The sequence below is a fragment of the Canis lupus genome, chromosome 15 (genome assembly GCF_003254725.2).
Source record: "Canis lupus dingo isolate Sandy chromosome 15, ASM325472v2, whole genome shotgun sequence".
NCBI classification, from domain to species: Eukaryota; Metazoa; Chordata; class Mammalia; order Carnivora; family Canidae; genus Canis; species Canis lupus.
Window position 1 is genome coordinate 50032352 of NC_064257.1, and position 25035 is coordinate 50057386.

Consider the following 25035-nt stretch of genomic DNA (forward strand, 5'->3'; position numbering starts at 1 on the left):
AAAAAAACAAACAAAAACAAAACAAAAAAAAAACAATAATCAGATGTTACCTACACAGTTTGGGGCTTCTACTGGTGAGATTTGTTCTCCTTTTTATTGGTAGAAGTTTGAGTAGTTCGAGATTCCCCAGTTTTTGAGGGAGCCAGACACAGAGAGGAAGATGTATGGATTCCTTTATTATAACTTCTCTGGAGGCAGAAATGAGGGACTGTGGCCAAAAGCCAACTCCATATTCTTTACCAGCAACATTCAATTGTTACTCAACATAATTTGGATGCAGACTATCTCATCTCCCATACTCCCCTGTAAGTTCCTTAGAGTCAGAACACACAAGATAATACACACACACTTAAGAGTGCATTCATCTCTCTCATGGTACCCACCCACAGTAGGTGCTTGGTCAGTGAGGGTCCATGAATTAAGATCTCTCAAGTCCCCAGGGTGCAGGATGCACTTGCAGTCCCATGGGCTGGAGGCTGTGCTGCCTTAGTCTCTCCATCTCTTCTGATCACTCGGGCGTGGTGGCCCAGACTGGTTCACCCAGTGCAGCTCAGGGGGCCCCATCTCTCCTCCAAACTGTCACTGCATTCACTGAAATGGCTTATGGTATCTTCACTGTTGTGCCAATCGTTGTGTCACTGATCTGTCACCCTTTTTATTACTGGTAATACCTCATTTATTCAAATATTTTTTTGTAGAAATGAGACATTTTCATTGTTTTGAAAATGTATGTACAATTGGTCCTTGAACAACACAGGAGTTAGGGGGGCCGAGGTATAGAAAATCTACGTATCACTTTTGACTCCCCCAAAACCTAACTACTAATAGCCTACTGTTGACTAGAAGCCTTACTGATAATACACAATAACAGCACCAATAATAGTCAATTAACACATATTTTGTATGTTATATGTATTACCCACTATATTCTTAAAGCAAACTAGAGAAAAGAAAATGTTATTTAGGAAATCTAAGAAATATATTGAAGAAATCTAAGAAGATACATTGATGGTACCGTGCTATATTTATTGGAAAAAGTTCATATATAAGTGGATCTGTGCAGTTCAACCTGTGTTGTTGACAAGGGTCAACTGTATTCAGTTGTTTTAACATGCATATATGTTTTGCCTACTATGTTAACCAGGCTCTATTTTAAGTACTCTACGAATATGAACTCACGGAATTCTCGTAACAACCCTTTATGCACTCAAAAAACACAATGAGAGCACTATTCCTAACGCTGAGGCACAGAGATGTTAAGTCATTTACCCAAGCTCACAGCTAGTGAGTAGCAGAGCTGAGATTTGAACCAAAGCAGGTATTCCCTAATCCTTAGTAAAATGTCTGCAGCAAAGGGTTTTGTCTTTTTTTTTTTTTTTTTAATGATCTTTTCACTCGGATACTTCAAACCAGATAGTGACTTCAAGTCATTGGGCGAAACTACTATCCCAGACAGAAACCCTGCAGAACCCGAAGCCATTAGGGCAACTGAACTCCCACTCTTGTTTGTTTCCCAGAGGTGAGTCTCCTGCAAAATGTGCACTGAGTAGATTCCAATTATGCTCTCACCCTTGTGCCCAGATTGCAGATCCACGGCCACTTCAGTTTCCTGTTATCTTCCCAAACCTTCACTCACACCTCCTGCCCCATATTTTTTTCAAATGGGCAGTCTGCTGAAGGGAGAGATCCAACTGGGGAGCTCCTGCTGGACATATTGTGGTTTCCAGTGGGGTAGTGCTGCCCCTTTGGGGCGTTTGGAAAGCAGAGAGCAGTTTCCTGGGTGGTCACAGTGATCCAGTGACTCTACCAGCATTGAGTGGACCACAGCCCAGGACTGCTGTCACAGCCAAGAATTGTCTGTCCTACATAACTTTGTCCTACTGGACAATTACACAGATGAGAAACCTGTTTTATTTTCATTTAAATTCAATTAACTAACATATAATGTATTATTAGTTTCAGAGGTAGAGGTCAGTGATTCAACAGTCTTACCCAGTGCTCATCACATCACGTGTCCTCCTTAACGCCCACACCCAGTTACCCTGTCCCCCCTTCCCCCTCCCCTCCAGCAACCCTCAGTTTGTTTCCTGTGGTTAAGAGACCTGTTTTTAATCATCTGATCATGGAACCTTACCACAAAGTTTTGAAGTTTTGGAGTTTGGGGAGGTTTTATTTTGTTTACACTATAACGTACACTTAATTTCCAAGGAATTCGACTACTGTGCAAATCAAGGAAAGGCTGTTCTTTATTTTGTTTGGAACTTTATCAGAGGACTATTGACTATTCCAGTAAACACATCACTGACAGTGATCCCAGTCAGAGTTTCCAGTCACCAGTTTACTAATGTATTCCCAGTCTGCATCCGTAAGCACATGCAAGCAAGCGCATCCATGAGGATTTCACATGTGCAGGCATGGAGCACTTCCCCAGAACTAGTAGTACATCTTTTGCATTGAGATACACATGATTTTATTGTGAGTTACCTTCCTTATGTAGTCTGGCCTATTTCTGGGTTTTGGAGGAATGATGATGAAATTTGACACCCCTGACTTGACCTTCCAACCAGAGAGATATTCCCGGCCAAACTCTCATCATCATCATCATCATCATCATCATCATCATCATCATCATCAATTTTTCTGAGTGCCTGGATATTACTATTAGGCAAGATACTAATTTACTTGAAATTATGTGTGCATATAGGTTACGTTGTCTGTGGATTTCACTTTGGGAAGATAAGGGGGCATTATAAATGGTTTTAAAAAACATCATCAGGACTGATGGATCAGAGAATAGCCTCTCAAGCACCCACATAGAAGGAGGCAGGGCATGTACAGCAAACCCTCAGTACTGTAGTGAGGGAGCTAAACAGGGACAAAGCCTGCCCCAATCACAGCCCAGCCTAATTACCACGTTGCAGATAATGATCAGCTTGCTGCCGTACCCTGCGAGCAGCTGCAGGAAATCAGTCTGGCTGAGGGCATGCTTTACCCTGGGTTACTGGAGTCAACTTGGCTTTGATTCACAAGAGCTGGCAATTGCACTAAGTATATGACAGATCAACAGAAGTCTTTCCATTTGCAAAGCACCTGGGAAAACCTCCTAATAGGCCTACTACACGATTGGCACTTAATGAATATGTAACAGAAGTACAATTTGATTGAAGGAGGAGATTCTGGCCTATTTTTCTGGGTTTTGGAGGAATGTTGATGAAATCCTACACCTCTGGCTTGATTTTCTAACCATAGAGATGTTCCTGGTCAAACACATCATCATCATCATCATCATCATCATCATCATCATCATCATCATCAACAACGGCTCCTGAGTGATCACTATTCAGAGCCGCAGTGCCTGAGACTGCTTGCTCATCTTGATAGTGCCGGGTGTGATCATTACGACTTTTATTATCCGACGCACTTATTCAACATTCAACAAATGTCTGTCAAGCACCTACTCTGTACCAGACGGTGCCAGATGCGAACAAGATGTGGTTCCTACTGTCAGGAAAGTTCACAGATTCAGGGAAGAAATGGATATTAATAAATAATTATGCATTTATAGCTGATTTAATTATGAAAAAAGAAATTATTTGAATACCCCATGGGCACCTGAACTCATCAGTCTTTGCCTCCCACAACCCAGGTTGCTTCTCCCCAGAAGTCCTCATCTTAGCTGGATTTTTATCCAACCAGTTCCCCACGTCAGAAAATAGTCATCTTAGCAAATTGCTTCTTTCTCACTTCTGACCCCTGACACCCAATTAATCACCAAGCTTACTGCTACTTTTACCCTCCAAATGTTTTTCTAATGTGTCCCTTCCTCTCTGTCCCCCATGGCCCTCTTTCTCATCAGCCTAGACACTTGCAACAACCCTATGACAAGTTTAGTCTTGTCCCCATATTAAGCAGAATTCAGGGACAGATAAAAGCATCTACTCCATCCAGTTTGGGTGGAAGGGGATTGGTTAGAGGGCCTTAAATGGCTTACAGAATTGTTGGAAAGCTGAATAAACAGGTTGAGCTTTTGAAAGTGGCTTTTGACAGCCACATTTCAAACCTGGACACCAAGGGAACTACTGCCTCTTTTATAATCACAAAGCTGTGTGCCAAATACAGAAGCCTGAGCTTCAGCTGCCAGCTCCAGAACCACGCCGCCACTGCCATAATCAGGATTCCAGTACAACCAGGAAGCCATGACAATTAGGAAACAGCCATGATGAGAAGCAGCCATGACCGGGAAACCACTGCCGTAAACCCCAGCACCTCCATGAGTGAGTTGGCAAGCAAACCAGCACAGGCCCCTTGCCTCATTTCCACCTTCCAAATCTCAGGCGAGTACTTCTGTGTAATATAACCTAAGTCGTACCCAGAACCCTAGTTTCAGTGGAGTCCTGCAAGTGCACTTGGAGCTCTCTAGCCACCGCAGAGCTGCAGTGTAGGAAGGCTCTCCAGGAGATTAGAATAAATGTGCAAGCCCACTACATCTACCATTCCTTCCTGAGTGAAGTATCTGAAACAGAAATCTGACCACATTGCCCTCCTGTTCCTCCCTCCTGATTCTCCACTGCTCACAAAATAAAGTGAGTCCAAGTTCTTTGGCTTGGCTTCTCTTCCACCATATGCCGCCAGCCACTCACACTCAACCCGCTGGTAGCACCAGGGTGCATTCTCTGCTCTTGTAGGACCCCATGTCTTCATTCCTGCTACCCCCTCTGTCTGGAATGCACTTTCCATCTTGTCTGGCTTTTACTGATCCTTCCAGACTCTGTTCAGGTGCACCAGGAAGCCCTTCTTGAACCTTAGGGGCCATTCGCTACCATTGCAGGTTTCCTGGGCATGCCTAGATCTTGAAATTATCTGCTCATATTTCTGCCTATGTCATTAGATATGTGTTCTCCTGGAGCAGCAATGAATTCATTTTTTGTACTTTCAGTGCCTAGCACAGTACCTGGCCCTAAGTAGATGCCACATAAAAATGTGTTAGACTGAAAGGAATGGGAATGAATTAAGCATGTCTTCAGTTGGGTTCTCTAGGAGTCAGACTCTGAGGCAGGGTTCACATGTAGGCAGTTTATTGAAAATTTGTTGGGGATCAGTCTCTGCAAGGGGGCAAGAAGGTGAATGGGGACGTGAGGAAAGCAAGGTTCGATAGATGGAGGCACTGAACAGTGGTACAGTGGTAATAGACCTCAGCCAGCCCCACAGTGAGTGCAAGAGCTGGAAAGACCCTCTGAGTTGTCCCACCTGGAAGCAAGAGGGCTGGGCCTTTATATCCCCATATTAACTCATCATTCAATGTGGAAGACAGGGTGTTGTCTTGGTCTCAGCAACCCCCTTCCCCTGAGGGCAACTTCAGAAGGTGGCTGCATCAATCAGAGTTTGATCAAGAAGGAGAACCACTATGATAAATAGGTGGATGGAAGGATGGAGGGATGAATGATAGATAGCATTTGTAGCTGATTTAATTATGAAAAAAAGAAACAAGATGATATGATATGATATTTACTCATTTATTAAAGGGATCTGGCTTTATGCTATCATGGGAGCTGATTACACTGTTTCTGTGAAACTGTTGTTTCTGTGTCTGGGGTTGGAGCCTGAAGTCTGCAAGACAGGTGGTCAGAATAGAAGATGAAAGTGAAGTGGGGGGAGTAGGACAAACTGGAACCTATGAGGCTATGCTGGAACCCAAGAGAATGGGCTAGAATCCATGTCAGTCTCTTTATCCAAGCCACCATCATAGCCAATGGGTGTGTAGAGAAGCTGGCACCCTCCATCAGGGAGCTAAGACTTGTCAGCTGCCAACACTGCCAGATTCTGGGAAAATGAGTGCCTCAATACTAAAACAGGGACCTGGACAGAGATCCACAGCAAAGTGCTGTACAGAGAACACCACTCGGCAAGATTCCTGCCCTCTTGGGCCTCGCTACCCAAGGATGACAAAATCTGGCCTGGAAAACTGGTGAGTCATGTATAGTCAATGTACAGTAAATGAAATAAAAATTAAACCAGTTAACAAACACCTTACCTACTATCACAGACTGTGAACTTTGAGATGAAAGAAAAGAACAGAAGATATCTCTAAGGGCCAGAGGGGATTTTTCAAGGGTTCGCAAGATTAAAGGTGATAGTGGGAGAGAGATTGGAGCTGAGAGATAAGGACAAGGAAACAAGTTATAAACATGCACGACATGTTGTAGTTTTGATGAGGAATGTGGGAAATGGGATTTGGAGGATGAAGGTCTGGGAAATATTAATAGAAAACAACATATAGTGTCAGAAATCTATTCATCTATCCCTTCTTCCAGCCCTCCCTATTCCTTGGCCATCGTCTTAGTCAAGGATGGCACTCTGTAGTTCCTTCTCACTTCTTGCCCAAGAAATCACTAATTAATGAGGGCCGTCTTTCCTGATGTGCCCAGATATGGTTTCAGAATTCTTCTGAGCTCAGCTCTCCAGGTAGCCATACCACCCAACTGGATGGAGCGCAGCAGTCCTCCTGGTCTCTATTTCATTCTATTCATTCATACTCACTTTACCATTTCCCCTAAGGATGCCCGTGTCTCACACCACCTTTAGCTACAATGACAGAGCTACAACCTACAATGCTACTTTCCGCATCCCTGGCCTTAGTGGCAGAAGGCAGAGGGGAAGGACTGGAGGCCTTTAATGCTATTTCTCCAATTTCTCCAGCACAGCACAGTCCTGCTTCTCTGAGATGTGGGTTTAGGAACCAGGATGAGGATTAGTGGGAGCAAAGACAAGTGTTGGGGATAAGCCTGTCTGCTATTTTCTGAATAATTGTTCTTGAGAAGCAGGCATTGGAAAGAAATTGGAGGAATTCTGTTTTTACTAGTAACAATTATGAAGGAGATCTATTTAGAGCTCTACCTTGCTTTTAGCAATGGGTAGATGTTAATTGAATGTTTAAAATCAACCTATTGGCTTAGACCATCATTGCAGAAAACTTGAGTTCTGATTTATTAACTTAATATTTTAACAATGCATTAATAGTGCATTCCTCTGGCCCTATTCCCCAATTAATTTTTTGTAAGCAAGCATTTAAATGTTAAAGAATGTTAAGGAATCTCTTTGTAAGGCAAATGATTGCTTTGTAGTGTAAATAACTCCCTCAGTTTATCTAATATTGATATTACCTGCTGCTATTATAGAAATTTATATTTTTCAAAGCACTACCTTACTTAAATGTATTTGATCATCCAAATGACTCTGTAGGGTAAGTGTGGGGCTGCTGTTACTCCCACTCTCTGAAGAAGAAACAGGAAGTATACTTTTAAGTGTTTTGCTGAGCTAAGTTTACATGGTTTGAGTTGTTAGTGACAGTTAAGACTTGGTCCCGTGTCGTCTGACTTGTGGCCAAAACTGAGTGCTTTCCATTGAAGTGTATTATGTCAAGTTATATATCTGCTTGTTTGTTTGTTTGTTTTTATTTTTTAAGTAGGCTCCACACCCAGCATGGAGCCTCATGCAGGGCTTGAACTCATGACCCTGAGATCAAGAACTGAGTTGAGTTCAAGAGTGGGTCATTTAACTGACTGAGCCACCCAGGTGCCCCATCTGCTTATTTATTTTTTAAGGTGATAACAGCTGTATGATGTTCTCTGAGTTCAAGTATATTCCAAAATGATCTCCTTGAAGAGGAACTGAACTATGGTCTCATTGAATGATTGCAATCTTTGGTCTAGAATTTTCAAGCTGGACTCCTCAGGACCTCACTGTGCTTTGACTTATCTCAGATGTTCTTAAAAATGCAGATTCTGGGTCCCACCTCAGACCCATCAAATCTGAATCTCTGGGGTGGTAGGAGGGAAAACATCTGCATTTTTGACAGGGTTTTCAGCTAATCCTAAAAGACCTCAATGTTTGAGAACCACTCATTGAACGTACCTGTCTTAAGATGAGCACACATGACCATCATAAGCTTTGATAATGCAGTAGCCAGACTCAAAAAGCTAACGTGCAGCCATCAGCTATAGATCATATTAAATGTACCATTACGTTCATAATGCATGGACTGATCTCAGTCTTCGTCCACAGAAATATGGTGATCAGAAGAACCAAAAGAATTTGTATTACAGCACCGTTTGCCACCACAAAACCATTAAATAGCTTTTCTGTGTGCTCTTAGATATATGCCAAGGAAAAGGATGAAATCTCCTGGGACTTCCTTGAGACCTTCACCTAGTAGGTTTTATTAGCATTTGAGGAAGGGCTTGGGGATCAATTTTTGGGGAACCCAGAAGTTTAATGTGACAGAAACAATACCACAGGCTCACTGAGCCTGCTTCTCATTTTCCTGGCAGCACCAATATGCTAAAGCCTAGTATTTTTGCAGTTAGGTGAGTCTAAGGGACTAGTTCCCACTCTGGAATATGAGAAGGAGTATGGTGTACTGCCCAGGTAATGATAGCAAGGCTGTCTTATTTATGAGATCTCTCTTTCCTCCTGCTGGAGGCAGAGGACACAGTGAAGAGCCCCCAGCCTTGGGGGTAATGCCAGAGACACAAGGTAGAGGAGCCTGGGTCCCTAATGACTAGGTGGAGCAGAGAGCAGAGCCTACCATCCTCCCCTCCCCCCCCACCCCCAGCCTCCAACTCACATTGGGCTATGTAAGATGTCAGTGATGCCAGAGAAAAAGAACGTTTGAGACTACGTCACCACCAAGCTTTGGGTGTCTGTCACAGCGTACTGCTGGCTCTGATGACATGGATAGATCCTCCAGCATTTCGTCCTCCTCCCTCTTCTCAGCTTCCCAGAGGCAGTTCTGTGACCTAAAGAGTACATGTTTGTTGTCTTCTCGCCACTTTCTGCACCATCCCTCTTAGCACTTGGAAACCAGGCCCTTCCTCTCCACCCCCCGCCCCCCCGCTCCCCAGAACCTACACTAGTTTTCTGGTCTGCAGTTAAATTTTGCCTGGAAAATGTGGACTGCAATTAACCATCAATGCAAAGCCTATTTATTTTCCACCTCTCTGCTGACATTTAAATTCAGTATTTAATACAAAGGGAATAAAGTGGGGACAGATCCCTCCAATATGAGTTTCCAAGGTCTGGTTCCCCAAGGTGGCTAACGGTAGAAGCCAGGTGTCCCAGGGTTGTCCTGTCCTTCCCAGAACCCAGCTTTAGCATTAGGTGGCCTGAAAGAGGTTTCCATAGGCCAAATATCTATCCCCAACTGGGGGCAGTAATTGCATTTAGGGAGGTTGTTCTAGTGATAACCCCAACTTTACCTTCTCTGGAGCTCTTGGGTGTGCTGCAGCGTCAGTCATAAGTTGGAAGGGAGTGTGCTTGGTGGACAGAGGGCGGCGAGAAATGCCCCAGATCTCTATCACTTATGAGCTATGTGACCTTGAGTGAGTTCATTCACCTTTCTGGGCTGTGGTTGTTGCACCTGCAAAATTAGCACTTAACTAATAAGTCTGTTTAAGAGACAGGACTACAAAGGGCTTAGTGCCTGGCACTTAGCGAGTATCCATAAATGCTAGTTGTTGCGATGGTAGCCATGCTTGTGGTAGTTATGATAACATCTGGATTTCTTCTGCTTCTGTTTTGGTGGCTGTCCAGTTGCTCTAGAGGAGACTCTGTCCCCAACTAGAGGCAAACTATGACTTTCTAGAATTTTAAAGAAAGAAGGGACCTTTGTGAAACCCCTCATTGTACCGGTGGGTGTCCTGTGGCCCAGAGCGGTGAAGAGATGTGCCTAAAGTGATTGATGTCAGCAGTGGAACTGAGGCTTCGCTCCCATGTGCTTCCTGTCCCCCAACCCTTGCATAGAGCTTTCCCTACAACACTCAGGTTCTGAAAGCAAGACCTCCTGGATTGGAATACTGCTTCCTGATTTGAATACTGCCGAATACGGGAAAGATCCCTGGTTTCAACATGCCCCAACGTGTCCTTGTCCGCAAAGTGGGGAGAATAATTGCTTGTATGTCACACAGTTTTGAGACTGGAACAGTTTCTGGTTCATAGAAATCCCTCTGTTAAGTTTAACTGTGCTTAGCGATCCAAGCCCGTGAGATGCAAGCTGAGCCTGCCTTCACATCTAGAACAAGAGAACTTAGCACTCCCTAGACCACAGCTCCGCTAACGTGTTGGACACCATGGGCCACGGCTGACCCATAACCTCACAGTCTTTATCACTTCTAGCAAGTTTTCCCTAGCAGCTCTGCCGAGTGGCATGGTCTAATCCTGCCTGCCAGCTTTACAAAATCAATCTAAAACGACTTCATGAGGATGACAGGCCAGGATTAGGAGACATTTCTGATGGACAAGAAAATGGAGACCCAGAGAGAGTGAACCCCGTGTCTTTCCTCATGTGTGTGAGTCAGTGACAAAAACATAGTCAGGGCTGAGCCCTCCTGGGCCCTGCCTGGGAGCCTGGGGCCTGTTCCTGTAAGCCCCACTCGCCTCCCCACACATGTCTGCCCTCCCACTTTTCAATCTTGGACACCCCGATGAATGTGGGGCTAGAATTCTAAGCTGAACTCCCCAGGATCTCACCTGGCATTGACTCGTCTCAGACAAAATGTGCTACAGTCAAAAAAACAGCAACGGAGTCCCTAGAACTCCCAGTCAGCAGAGAATCTTCCCTCTGCCAGAAGTGGGATAAATGGAAGAGAGGCAAAAATACTTCCACAAACACTCTTAAGCCCTATTTGATAATGAGAAGAGGAAAGGCACTGGAGGTAAGACATGTCCGTTAGCTTCCCCCGGGACCTGACCTTGATCAGAGTAGCCTTAGACTACTTGCCCAAATCATAAAAGAAATCACAGTGGCTACGGAGCTGGATTTTTCTAAAGAGGAAACCACAGACCTCATTTCCCACTGCTCTTGCCTCAGCCCTCTTTCCCAGGCTCCTTCTTCTCAGTAGCCAGCAGCTGGCCAAATTTCCCCTTGTCACTTGTGTGATCCCTTCGGGGAAGGCATGGGGGGCCAGGGGCTCTAACCAGAGCCACCTAATTTTGAGCAATTCTGCTGTTCCAGCCCCCAGCCCCACCAGCACCTCTCTCAGTTTCAGCTTTTGCAATGGCATGGGCCGCCTCTTTCTGTGGCTGACAGCAGCCCCCTCCTGAGCCCCAGGACCACTGTGCCTCGGTGAGCATTCATGCACAGGCTGAGGAGACCGTGCTGGGGGACAGCGCTTCTCAGTGTCTAGCAGAGGCATCTGTGGCCTGTGTGGTTGGGCCACCATCATCACAGACACTGCTGATAACAGCCAGCGAGTGCACCCTGAGCACTGAGACCCGACTGTCCGGCTGCATAAACGAAGCATAAACCCTCATCACTTATTTTCAACCTCATCACTTCATCTTCCTCAAAGGAAATTTCAGCCTCACAGAAACAGCCCTGCAGTTGCTGCCTCCTGCTTCCCCTACCCTGAAAGTGGGGGCTCGTTCAAGGTTGAGACTACAAGGTGGCACTTTGGAGACTTTAATGCAAACATGATGTTCTGGACCCGACTCTGGTGACCCCCCAGGTCCTGCCCCCCCGCTTCTTAATCAGTGAGCCAGGATTATGGTCCTGGTGAGAAATGATATGAAGCCCCGTGGCCAGCATACGGAAGCAGCCCCCAGGCTTCGATGCCAAACAAAAAGCGGACTCCGAGGAGGCCTTGCAAAACGGGGAGGCTCAGGACGTGGGGTGTGACCCACAGGACACGCTCCTGCCCACATTGCGGGCCACTTGTAAAGGACGAGGGAGAAAAGCCACGACAACGCCGGCATTGTCTCGGGTTTGTTAGCAAAGACGAGATAAGCAAAACATTCTCTCTCTAAAATTCAATTAATTTTTTTTTCCAGGCTAATTCGTTTAGCCTGGTTTATCGCGAAGGCTGAGACGTCAAACCTGGGGGGGGGGGGAAGGGGGAGGCAGCCTGCCCCCACTGCCACGTGGTGCACGAGGAGGAAACAAGGCGCCCCCGGGCCAAGGTCACCCATCAGTCATGTGGCGCCGCTGGAGCTGCTCCTGGGGGCTGCAGGGGGGCTCCCCTGACACCTCCCTCCAGGCTCCCTCCAGCTCACTTCCCGGCTCACACCGGGCCCCTGCTCCCTGACGCCCATCTCTCCTCCCGCCCAGCTGGAGGGGAGGGCCTCTCCCCCACCCACCTTTGCATTAAAGGATCTTTGCCATCGAAAAGCTATATTCTCTGAGCGTAGAATTCTCTGGGACTCTTGTAGCATAGGCCCTCTTGCCCACGGCAGCCGAATGTTAAAGAGATTAGTTAATTAAGTCTCAGAACACTGTCATCACTGTCTTTTTCCTCTCCAGGCCAAGAGACAAAAGAATAGGTACATCCAGTCGAGGCCAAAGGACAAGACAGTGGGGAAAGAAATTCCTCCAGCCCTAGTATTTAGCAGAAAAGAGTAGATTCCAGATTGTTTTAGGCATCTGAGAGCGAGGCTGCCTTGAGTGGAGTGGGCTGTACCCTGGACCCGGTTCAGGAGGCCTGACAACAAGCCAGGCTCTGTCCCTTCCGAGCTGTGAGGCTTTGGGCAAGTACCCTCAGGTCTTCGAGCCTCTGTGCCTACCTCTGAAGGACAGAGCATTCAATACCTACCTCATGGGGCGTTTGCTGGAAGAACTACCTGTAGGAAGATCTAAGAAAGCGCTGCAGACATGTTTGTACCCGTTGGGTCACATGTGCCTTGAAGGGGCAGGTGACTTGCTGAGGCTCCCCCCAGAGCCCCGGCGTCCAGCCAAGCATACCCCAGAAGTCAGGTGGAAACTCCAGAGCTAGCCCAGACGAGAAGTGTTCACCTCATAGGATGTGGCCTTTCCTTTAGAAAATGCCACAGACTTCTGGCTCGTGTCTTAAAAAAAAGAGTGACTTTCTAACATATATTCAGGTAAGTTTCTACATTTGTTCCTCAGATTTTAAAAGCCTAATTTCCGAAGCTGACTTCTCATTCTGAAGTCACTGGGCGTGCTCGAGTGTGTCCTCTGCGCCGCCCCGACGCGCCTCTGTGGAGCCGACGGATGCCATCAACAGTGGGCCCCGAGACTGCGGGCAAGCGACAGGGCCGGCTTCAAGGTGCGCTAAATGAGAAATGTGCAATTTAGGCAAAGCATTCACGTGTTTGAATGAAGGACAGGAACCGTCGAAGCTGCTGCGGCTGACAGGAAATTGATGTGGCCGTTGCTATTTACTTAGCAGAAATTAGTTCTCAGAGATCGACCTCCGGGAAAGGCACGGAGGGGCAGGTGGTTGGAGGAAGAAAACCAATTCCACTGAAGGAGTTTCCTCCTTTGTCATTTGCATCTCCCCCCCCCCCCCCAAGCCTCCCTTCTGGTAGTTTCCTCGTGGTTCTGTGCTGGTTACCTCAGTAAATCTGAGCTGACCTCCAATGCAGAGCATAAAGTAGCAGAAGCATTAACAAAGGAGGGCAGGGGACACCCAGCAGAGACCCAGATCTCTCATGAGAAACTGCAATCTGGGAGCAGCATGAATGTACCTTGAGCAGAAGGGCTTAGTGGTGACTGTTGGCAGGACAGATCCCCTCTGCTTGTATTAGGGCATTTGTCCCAGCCACGCTTGGCAGAGGAAGCGGAATCACTAGGGCTGGAGGAAAGCCCTTGGCCCAGTCCGGCAACCCCTGCTTCTCACAGTCCACATCCTGGGACATAGGAGGACCCAAGGACTATGCAAGACTGCAGGGCCCCTCTTGGGGAATGGCTGAGGCCAGACATGTCCCGGATGAGGCCGGGCTGGAGGGCTCCTGGGTGAGACCCCTCATCCCTCCTCAGGGAAGCAGGGAAGCAGACAGGCGCTGCTGTGATTACCAGGCTATTCCTCTCCTCTCTGTTTCAGCAGCAAAAGAATGCTGAGCCCTCTCTCCCGGCCTCATGCTTTCACTGGACTCCAGATCCCTTTGCAACTACCTCTTTCTTATGCTGATTGTTTGCTTTTTTTTTTTTTTTTTAAGATTTTATTTCTTTATTCATGAGAGACACACAAAGAGAGAGAGAGGCAGAGAGAGACACAGGCAGAGGGAGAAGCAAGCTCCCCGTGGGAAGCCTAATGCGGGACTCAATCCCAAGATCCCAGGATCACGACCTGAGCCAAAGGCAGACGTTCAACCACTGAGCCACCCAGGGGTCCCTGATGCTGATTGTTTTTACATCAATTCCTCACATACCAGAAATTAGCACCACAGAACAAGCAGACCTTTATGAAAAAAAAAAGTGTCCCCAGTAAATCCCATATCATTGTTCAGACATCATAACTTCTGGGTGTGTATTCATTCAATAGGTCTTGGCTTTTAGTGGTGGAGTGTGTGTCAGGTGGGGGGGGGGGGTTGTTCATAGACCCCTTTGGGAATCCAATGAAAGCTAAATTCCAGCTACAGAATAATGAATACACATGCTAAAATTTGTATATAATTTCAGGGGGCTCGCACATTCTTTGAACTTCAGATTAAGAACTCTAACTTCAAACAAAAAGGGGAGCACCTGGGTGGCTCAGTGGTTGGGCGTCTGCCTTTGGCCCAGAGCATGATCCTGGGATTCTGGGATAGAGTCCCACATTGGGCTCCCTGTGGGGAGCCTGCTTCTCCCTCTGTCCATGTCTCTGCCTCTTTCTCTGTGTCTCTCACGAATAAATAAATAAAAATAAAATCTTTAAAAAAAAAAAAAGGAACTCTAGCTTCAGTTATTTTCAAACTTAGGAAGGCGCCTAGATCTCTGCACTTGTGCAGCATTTTGGTAAAGGCAGTGATTATCCAAGGACTCAACCACCTCGGGCTTGGGCAGGGAGAATGACCTCTTTGATGCTTGTCTCCTTGCTCTTTAGGGAAACAGTGCTTTTACTGGTAACAGGAGCCTCACCTAAGAATGAATGGAGCCAGACCACAGAGTATGTATATGTAGAGAGGCATCAGAATTAAAAAATCACTCCTCTCACCCACCAGATAACAATGTAATCTGATGGAAATTGTTTTTTCTATTGACGTAAGGGTTTAAAGATAAAAATATAAACTGCATTTCATGAACTACTTCTTAAAAGCTCTCCAAATGGTTTTATGCCATGATTCAACATCATCCACATCCCACCCACTGTCAAATACCTACTATAAGATTGTGCCTTTTTCTTGAAGGTTAGTTCCCAAGGGAGCTATAGAAAAACATTCATGAAATACCTCAAGGGGTTGGGATTTATGGTCTAGAGAAAAGGACTGCCCAGTGATTTCTGACCTGCCCTTGTGCTGGTTCAGAGGAGAACAGGGATTTAGCAACTCTAGTTACTTGGCTATGGAGTCAGAAGTCATAGAGGTCAGGGGACTCCAGGGCTGATGGCACCATGCTAGGGCAACTGTCTTAGAACTGGGTGCTAAGGAAGAATGAACAGATCTGCAGAAAAAAACAGAGGCAAGTGCCAGGTAGACAGGGAGGAAGAAAGGTTAGCCTCAGGACCTGTGGCTAGCTAGGAAGATTGTCCGCAATTACCTTGTCAACAATTCCTCCCATCTTAGGTGTGTACGCTGCTTTTTCCAGCAGGAGGTAAGGTCTATCTGCTCTCCCCTTGAAGTCCAGCTGGCTTTCTGACTTGCTTTGATCAGTCACAGGTGTGGAGATTGATGCTGTATGACTTCCAGAAGAGGTCTTCAGAGGCCTTGTAGGTTCTGTTTCAATCCCCTTAGAAGCCAATCACCATGGAAAGATGCTTGGACTAGGTTGCTGCATGATCCAAGCCTGTGAGCCAGAGACAGGTTATGTGAAGGGCAACATACAGCGCCCAGTAAGCCCTGGACCTGTGAGTGAGGCTGTCTTAGATCCTTCAGCCCCAGTCTAGCCATCTCAGCTGATCCTGCCATACTAGCCTGCCCAGGTCTGAGCCACTCCAGCTGAAGCCCTAGACACTGTAGAACAGAGACAAACCATCCATCCTGAGCCTTGTCCCACAAAGTCAAGGGAAAATAAAGTGGTGTTGTTTTACGCCACTATGTCTGGGGTAGTTTGCTGCACAGCAGGAGATAACTGCTACCCGATGTCCCTTCTTCCCTCATCTTTACCAGCAGGAATCAGATTGTACTCTAGGTAGCAGTATGTCTACAAAACACACACACACACACACACACACACTTAGTCCTCTTTCTTTCAGTTGACTTTTCTTTTATCTGTCTCTCAAGGTGACCACCAGTAGGTAGAAACTCCAGGCTAAGTTTTCCAAAAGGTTAAAGGTATACAGTATTCCTTTTTCCTAGAAGCCCTTTGCTTCTCTACCCCTCCCTCTTCTTCCAGACTAGGATGCAGATGCTATGCTTGGATGGGCAGCAGCCACCTTGCACCGATGAGGACAAATGTCCCACCTCTGGATACCTAAGGACAGGAATGATTGACTACTTTGAAATTGTTTCATGAGAAAAATAAGCCTTTTGGTCATTTAAGCCAATATTATGGTTTGGCTTTTGGTTATTATTCTGTTGGGTTTTTGTTGGTTGTTTGTTTCAGTCACTCATATCAAACACATTTGTAATTTACAAGTTACAAATTCCTGGCCTTCCTAAGACCCATCTATATTTCTGCCCTTGAATCCCATGAGCTATCTCTGTATCTTAAATTTTTTTATATCTTGTCTTTAGCTAGCTTGCGTAGGTTTCTGTTGCCAATGATTAAGCAATCCCTTGCCAGGACAAGGATGCTTGAACTAAGGATACGAAGGAAGAATTTTGAAAGGACAGTGTTCTCTTTCACTGATGACAAGGCCCAGAGACTATTTGTCAGTAGCAGAAGGCTGTGAATAGTTTAGGTCGTGAACCACTGGAAAGGTTGCCAGGGGTCTTTGACCAACCTCCTTTCTTAAAAATCATTTGAGCAAGATAGGCAGCTGCCTTTAGGGGCTGGGTTAGTTCAGTATGGCCCTCCCTGTAGACAAGGACATCAAAGCTTAAATCTCGGATGTGTGAGACGTGGTACCTTTGGAAAATCAAACAGTCAGATCAAGCAAAGAGTTAAAGACATCTCTTGGCCCTCAAAGGAGAAATCACCAAGCTGAAGAAAACCCTGGACATGATCCCTCTATTCATATTCTATGTCCACAGGCTTCAGTGCTCTGCTTCATGGCATGGAATGGAGTCAGTCCATTGACATTTATTAGTTCTGGTTTCTTGGAAGCATCTTTTCCACAAAATCCTCCAACTGCAGGTTTTTTCTTTTCTGCTTTATTGAAGAAGTGGTATAAGATTTTTAGATCAGACTCTTGCCACCTGCAGGGGAGATTGATCCTGAGTAAGCCTTGTCAACTCTGCTGTAGAACATGTAGACTCTGAGGGCTCTGGCTCTGTTTTGATGTGGTTTCTAGGTAGCACTTATTTCAGCCTTCCTGCTATGGTCAGGGATGGACTTCCTAAAATTCAGGGCCAGTCCCCATCCTGAAAGGCTGGTAGATCCCACGTATGCTGCTTCCTGTGAGGAAAGGACACTTTCTCCTTTCTAATTCAGAAAAGACCTCCAAGAAAAACAAGCATTCATTTCCTTCATGGAACAGCTGAAAGCCCCCCTTTTTCGCACAACCACAAACTTCCTTCCAATGGATCTATCAGTATTTAAATGTCATCTCAATGGTAGCAGGAATCTTTAACTTCTTAGTTATTTGAGGGGAGGAGGATGGGGAAGGAGGAGTAGAAAATTTGATAGTTCTTTTTAAAATGCCTTATGTAAAAGCATTTTCTGAAAGATGTTGGTTTGTTACTATCCAGCATTCGACCCCAAGAGAAAATTGCATCCTGATGGAAAACTATAAATTCATTTCCGAGCACTAAATTGTAGACATTTATCTGAAAAGATGCTCAGCATGTATTTTTAAGTGAAAAAATGTGGGTTACAAAACTGTGCATAGAATGATATTAATTTTGCTAAGAAAGAAAGAAAGAAGAGGAAAGAAAAAAAGAAAGAAATCATTTTAAAGATATATTTATTTCCAAAAAACACTAGAGATTTTAAATAGTAAAAATCGCTATAATACTTATTGTGGATGGAACTATATATACTTTTTTAATTGCTTTTACTTACTTTCTCTACTTTTTAGATTTTCTATAATAAACAAGTATTTCTTTAATGTTATTAAAAGTGTTATTTTAGCTGACATTAACTAATCTCTTACACAATTTCTAAAAACTTTATATTGTTGGTTTCTTAGAATAATAATGTATATATGTGTTGTTAGTGTATTTTCTAACTATATTAGTTTTGTTTTTGCTACTAAACGGAGCAAAGAATGGAATAGATAAAATAAAGCACATCAAGAATTCAACAATATTATCTTAGAGTCCTGTCCTCCAGCCTCCAAGATTATTTGCTTCTATCACCAGTCATGGCCCATTCTCTTAACAAATATTTTTTGAGCATGGGGTGAACTAGAGCAAAACTGTGGCTAGGAAACACAGTCTCTTTTGGGTTTACTCAATAAGTAAGTTCCATCCAGAAAACCAGCTTCCTCTGTTGGTCAAAGGTTGCTGTAGAGCATGTGGAAGAAATGTTCTGGGACTACATATGAACTCAGGGGAAAGAGTACCATTCATGATCAACAACTAGGGTCTGCTGTGACTGTAGGTAGGAAAAATGAGGGCAGGTGCACTGGAGATTGACTGTACCCAGTTGCTTCTGTTCAGATCACAGAAGCAAAAAAAAAAAGCAGGGAAGAAGCAAAAGAAAAAAAGCAAACAATCTGCTTAACCTATGTAAGAAATAATCCATTTGCCTAAGACAGAGCCAGCCTTTGCCCTGTCTGCACTCCACCCCCACCCAGTGCTGCTGGTTTTCCAATCTGCTTTTCGTCTACATGAAAGCTGAGAGCCATGTCTAGCTAAAGTATTTTCACCTTCTCTTCCATACCCCCACCCACAGGGAGCACCTTCAAAGACAACAATCCTACCAGAACCAGGGTCCATTGCATCCCCGCTAAGATCCTATCTGCACCTCAGATGGCATGGGATGCCTGCTAAAATCTTATTTCTTTTCCATTCAGAAAGCAAAGATCAAGGTCAAGTACTCCATTTTGACAAAAATAAAATAAATTTGAAAATGCTAGAGATATGTGGTTTGTTGGTTCCCACCTCAACAGCCACAACCATTTACAAATCTTTCTAATGTTTTGTCAGGTTCTGGATCCAGTGCCTTGCAGTCATGCAGAGCTGCCCATAATGGTTATTTATGTGCTTGGTGAGTTTATGTCCTCCATTCTGCTAGGGTCATTTATTTCTATGGGAGGGTGATACATACAGTATTGGCTTCCACGAGGTGCCGCACAGGCATGTTTGTACTGCAGGAGCAATGGGGGTTTGGGAAGGCCGACCAAATTCAAGGATACCCAGCTCAGGAACAGATAGGAGCTGAGCAGTCTACGATTTCTTGTCATTCCCTCAGCCACATCCTCTCCCCAAGTTGGTGTGTTGTCATCATAGTCGTGGTCGTTTTGTTTTTGTTTTTGTTTTTTGACAATTCTGAGCATTGCTTTTGTTTTGTGTTTTTAATCATTTGTGCTTCCTAGAGTGGGGTCCCAGGAGTGCCTGATTTAGAGAGGAATTCGCCTCACTGCCGTGCTTGGTTCACCTAGGCCTCCAATACTAACATATGAAATGACAGAAAATTCACAGGCCCGGGAATTAATTTTCCCAGGGAAGTGAATCAGTTCAGTGAATCAGCTTAGTGACTTACAGAATTTCTGGGGAGAAGTGCAAAAGCCACATAGCTCAAGAGAATGTAGACAGGGAAAACCTCTCCCTGGTGTGGGGCCACACCCAACTGAGTGCATTCTACCTCAGGCAGGTTCTTTAAAAGCTGGGGCACCTGAGGAAAAGGGGAGTTTTTTTCTTTCGTGGAGTAAATAAATAGTGTAGGTTAACATTTGATGGGTTGTGTGAAATCCCCAGAAGTCTCAGGGCATTAAACAGCACAGTAGATTAAATGACACCAATTACCATTATATTACCGTGAGAGAATGATTAAAGTGTAAGCCTTCACAACGAATTTGAGTGATCTACATGACTCAATCAGCAAAGCAACCACACCATGAGAAGCCTTTGATGCTAATGGAGAAGCCTCCCTGCATGTCAAGTAGCAAAATGTCTAAGTTGCAATTCAACGTGCTCCAGGAGCTCAGGTACTTTCAAGCCACTCCACATAAGTATATATCAATTCCTAAAAATTAACGCTATGGTATTCTAATAACTTACATTGGAATAGCTCTTTGCAGACACTCAATATAGTAGTTTTCATTAAAAAGTTGACACATATTATTGCAGAGCATTTCTCCTCCAATGACAATTCATTATACGGATAGAAAACTCACAACAGAGAAATATCATTATTATTAATAAGCATTTATTACATCCCCACAGCATGCGACTTGCTGAAGAGGATATACACGTAGTGAGGAACTCTACACCCAGCTAAATTAAAATCTAAATAAAGGAATATTAACAAAAATTATGCACGAGGCTTGGTTGTATGGGTATATGGAGCAAGCTCTGGTTATGAAAAATCCAGCGGGCTTTCTGGCAGGTGAAGGGAGAATGAACCAGAACGTGTACTTTCCCTTCAGTTGACAATGACAGTGAACAAGAGGACATTACCCTCCTAGCTTATTTACTTCCCATCCTAGTCCTGCAGAAATAGAATTAGAAATGCAACTGCATATAGAATTTTTCCCCTTGTAGGCAGTTATTTCTAGGATACTCTCTGTCGGCCAACCTGTCTTGGTGACATTTCATATAGAAACTGTAAATGTCCCTACTTCAGTAGAGACTCCTAATATCACTTAGTTGAAGAGAAACACTGTGGCATCATTGTATTCTTTCCATCTTACTTTAATTCCCTCAGTCAAACACAGCTCCCAGTAAAGAACCACCTATCACTCTGCCCAACTCTCTGACCTACTTTGACCAAATGAAATAACATCCAGATTTGAAGTGGTTTGGTTTGTTTCTTTTTCCTGACCAAGCAAATTCTCTTCATAGATGATGCTAGTCTGCACCATAATCTTTCCGTATTTTTCATGCTATAAGCTATGGTCATTCTTGCAAATTAAGGGTGATTTGGTCTAGGTGGACATACCCTCTGGGACAGTTTTCCCCTTTCTGCCTGAATTTTCCCTCCACTGTTTCAGTGCTCCTTATAAGAGAGAATGGCTTGGTGTAGAGGATCTGAATTTTTGAAGGCCAGTGGCCTTGGGATATAAGTTATATAAGTCAGGCTCTTCCACATACTGGCTATGTGGCCTTGGGCAACTTACTTTACTTCTCTGAGTCTAGGTCTCCTCCATGTAAAATAAACAAGATAATTCCTCCCTCAAAGAGTGGCTATAAGGATTACATGAGATAATATATGCCAAGTTGTGGACATTTGATTGATGATCGACGTTAATGTGCTGCTTCTATGGTAATTCTGGAGCTCAGGACCTGGTTGCCTCATGCTCACTTGGCTTCATCACAATTAATTGTTGAGGTTGTCTTTTTTGGTTTGGGGTGTGTGTGTGTGTGTCTGGGTGTGTGTCGCCCTTAAATTAAGAATGCAACACTTTAAACTATATAAAGGATAAGCAATGCAAAATGTGATTGTATCATTTTATTTCTCCATTTTAAAATATTGATATATTCTGTTTAACTATATATTAGAAAAAGTGAGTTCTGGAGTAGGCTGAGAACTTAGTGACTACAACATTTTTTTTTTAACAGAAACTAATTTGGATACTGAGCCAGGACTGAAAAAAATGGTGTCATCTAATATTACAGAGAAAAGACTGCTTTTGATGCTACATTTGGCCAACAGGGAGTTTTAGAGTGATTTTTACCAGTGTTTGTCAAAGTTTGGTGTACATGGGCATAACCCTGATATCCCCGGTGGGTGCTGAACAGCAGCTTGCATTTTTGACAAGCTCACCATGTGATTCTGATGTAGGAGAACCACACTTTGATAAACACTAACTCAGAAGCCCCTGATTAGAAAAAGAGATCAGCAACATAAACCAAGTGCCAAAAATATTTCTTGTTTCCTTCTTATTATTATTTGCCTCCTTCCTCCTTGTGGTCTTCCTCCTCATTCTGTCTGTCTCTGTGTCTCTCTCAATATGACTCAGCCATGAGGCAGGAGAAGAAATGAATATGTAATTGTTTCCCCCATGTAAACAGCTGAGGTAGGAGTAGAGCATTAGGAAGAAGTATTAGCAGCACTGCTGAATGAGAAAACCTATGGTAATCAGAAGATTCCTTTCCGGGGGGGAAAAGTTAAAATCTGCAGCAGCAGAAAAGTTACAAAAGTTAACTATTTGATGAAACTCCTAAAATTCCTAGAGTCACAATCAAGTGTAGAAGGTGAGCATCTAAGAAGAAGCCATAAATAAACCCTAGCCCAACCTAAAACCACAGAACATGAGACTGGATTAAGAAATGTTTAAAAAGAGTTAAAAGTTAGTGAAGAAATCTAAATCTACATCACCATTTAGATAGCTCCAAAATGGTTATTTTCACACTTGCAAAAACTATGTGTATCAGTCAGGACATGCTGGGTTATACTGCAGTAACAAATCAACCCCAAAATGTTAATGGCTTCAGATAACAAATAATTTTTTTTAAAAAGATAACAAATAATTATTCCTAGCTCATGCTGAATAGTTTGAAATGGCTGAATGCTCTTCTCTGTTATCCTCCTCATTCTCATCCTGGGATCCATGCTGATAGAGTAGCCACTACATTGTAGCCATTTGTCTGAGTCTACACAGGCTGCTATAACAAAATACCACAAGCTGAGTGACTTAAACAACAAATTTTTATTCCTCACAGTTCTAGAGGCCAAGGAATTTCAAGATCATGTGCTGGAAGATCCAGTGTCTGACGAGAGCTCTCTTCTTGGTTCATAGATGGTGTCTTCTTGCTGTGCCCTCACATGGCCTAGAGCAGAGAGAAACAAGCTCTCTCTTGTCTCTTCTCATAAAAGCATCAATCCCACCATGAAGGCTCCACCCTCATGATCTAGTTATTGCTCAAACTCCCATCACCAAATAGTATCACCTTGAGGATTAGGGATTCAATATCACTTTTGGGAGGACATGCAATCCATAATACCACGGCAAAGAGAAAAGGCAAAAGTGGAGGTGGTCTGGAGGGTCATGCATTGGGAATTGAATGTTCCAGGCCAGGATCATACCCTCATTGGCCATAATTAGTCCTATGGCTCTATCCAATCATCAGAAAGTCAAGAACTACAACTCTACAAATGCTGATGGGGGTGGGATGGGAGGGGAAGAATCAGAATATTTGGTGGACAACAATAATGTCTCCACACTATGGAAACTTTTTTATTCAAATAAAATATTATGCAGGACCTCAACATGAGATTTTCAGCTAGAGCTGCTCTGAACAAAACTGGAGGGCTGAGGTCAAAGTTCATTCCTCACAGACACCTCCTTGGTGGCCTTGACATGCATTCAGAGGACCCAGGATTCCTGGGGACAGTCTGACAACCACTGCTCTAAAGCATGCACTGCACTGAATATCTTCTTTAAATAGTGTTCTCTATTTATTGACAATTGTTTTACTAGATTATTTTATTTTAATGGAAAAAAGTAAAATTGAATGGAAAAGTACAGCTCTGTGGCAAGCCTCAACCATTTGAACAGGGTGGTTGTAAACAAAGCATTATTTTTACACATCATAAATGCAAACAGAATGCTTATGAAAAAATAAGCATCTCTAAAAATAGTCCTGGACTTTACATCCAGCCTAATCAAAGGAAGCAGGCACAAACACTGGTTTTGAAAAGTGTACCCAAGCTACAGCAGGGGTGAACCTTGAGGACATTATGTTAAATGACATCAGCAAGGAACAAAAAGACTCATACTGTACTGTTCCTTATTCCACTCTATGAGGGATCTGGAGTAGTTGAATTTGTAGGAACTAAGAGTGGAATGGTGGTCACTGGGGGCTGGGGGAGGAGCGAAAGGTGAGTTGTTCAGATCCACAAGATGAGAACATTCCAGAAATTGGTCGCACAATAGCGTGTATATACTTAGCACTATTGAACTGCACATTTAAAAATGGCTAAGATGGGGGCCCCTGGATGGCTTAGTCATTAAGCGTCTGCCTCCAGCTCAGGTCATCGTCTCAGGGTCCTGGGATCGAGACCCCGGTTGGGCTCCCTGCTCACAGGGAGCTTGCTTCTCCCTCGACCCCGTTTGTGCTCTCTTTCTCTCTCTCTCTCTAATATATAAATAAAATCTTTTTATAAAAAAAATGGCTAGGATGGTGAATTTTGTTATGTACATTTTAGCACATACAAAAAACTTTTTTTTAAAAAGTGTGCCAATAGTTCCAAACCCATTCCTTAAAAAAAATTTGCTTTGTTCTCTCTCTTCACTAGCTAATATTTAAAACACTTTTCTTTCTCCTCTACATAGCTTATCAAAATTAAACATTAAATGTAACCTCTTCACCATAACAATGAGAAATCTGCTGGCAGTCCAGGCTTTATTTGCTGAACTCTTCACCCTCCACTCTGGGTCGAAAGAAAAGGTTGCTCTCATTATTCCCAGCCCTGTCTGATAGGTGGCTCACCTCGTATCAGGCTACCCAAGGGTACGGTGAGCTTGCACCCGAGCCTTTGGAGAATCTGCACTTTCTGAGCTTTTCTGGCCCAGATGGGAAAGAGATGCTGCCGTTTCTGGAAGTTCTGCCTGACGATAGCTGGCATCCGAGGAATTTGCTGAACTTGCTTTTGTGGAGGCTGGCGCGCTGCGGAAGCCCTCCGCCTGAACACACGGGTGGGCAGGGGAGCAGGTGTGAGGTGAGGCCCGGAGGGGCCCCTCCAGAGGGTGCTGATGGAATGCTAGTCATTGTCATGGGTGGGAGCATGTGTTGGGCTTCGGAGTGACCAGCCCTGTGACTACAGGCTGGTTGCTTAACCTTAAACTTCAGTTTCCCTGCCTATAAACTCAGATTGACTACAAATCTCAGAGAATTCATTTACTTACTCAACAATACCCTCTGAGTACCTTATAATGTGCCAGGTGCTGGTACACCCAT

At 44.3% G+C, this 25035-nt stretch overlaps 1 long non-coding RNA gene across 5 annotated transcripts in view; it reads left to right on the forward strand.

Annotated features, from left to right (window-relative positions):
• LOC112654594 (uncharacterized) overlaps nucleotides 1-23246 on the forward strand; it is a 35390-nt gene extending 12144 nt beyond the window's left edge. Inside the window, exons 4-7 of one of the 5 annotated variants that reach the window (XR_003133142.3) lie at nucleotides 12896-13055; nucleotides 14814-14876; nucleotides 19120-19180; nucleotides 22798-23246. This is a non-coding gene — a long non-coding RNA (uncharacterized LOC112654594). Of the gene's footprint in view, nucleotides 1-12895; nucleotides 13056-14813; nucleotides 14877-19119; nucleotides 19181-20358; nucleotides 20432-22797 lie in introns of those variants that run through there. The other 4 variants (XR_004805001.1, XR_003133143.3, XR_003133141.3 and 1 more) reach the window with 4 other exon arrangements.
• Nucleotides 23247-25035: the final 1789 nt, after the last annotated feature.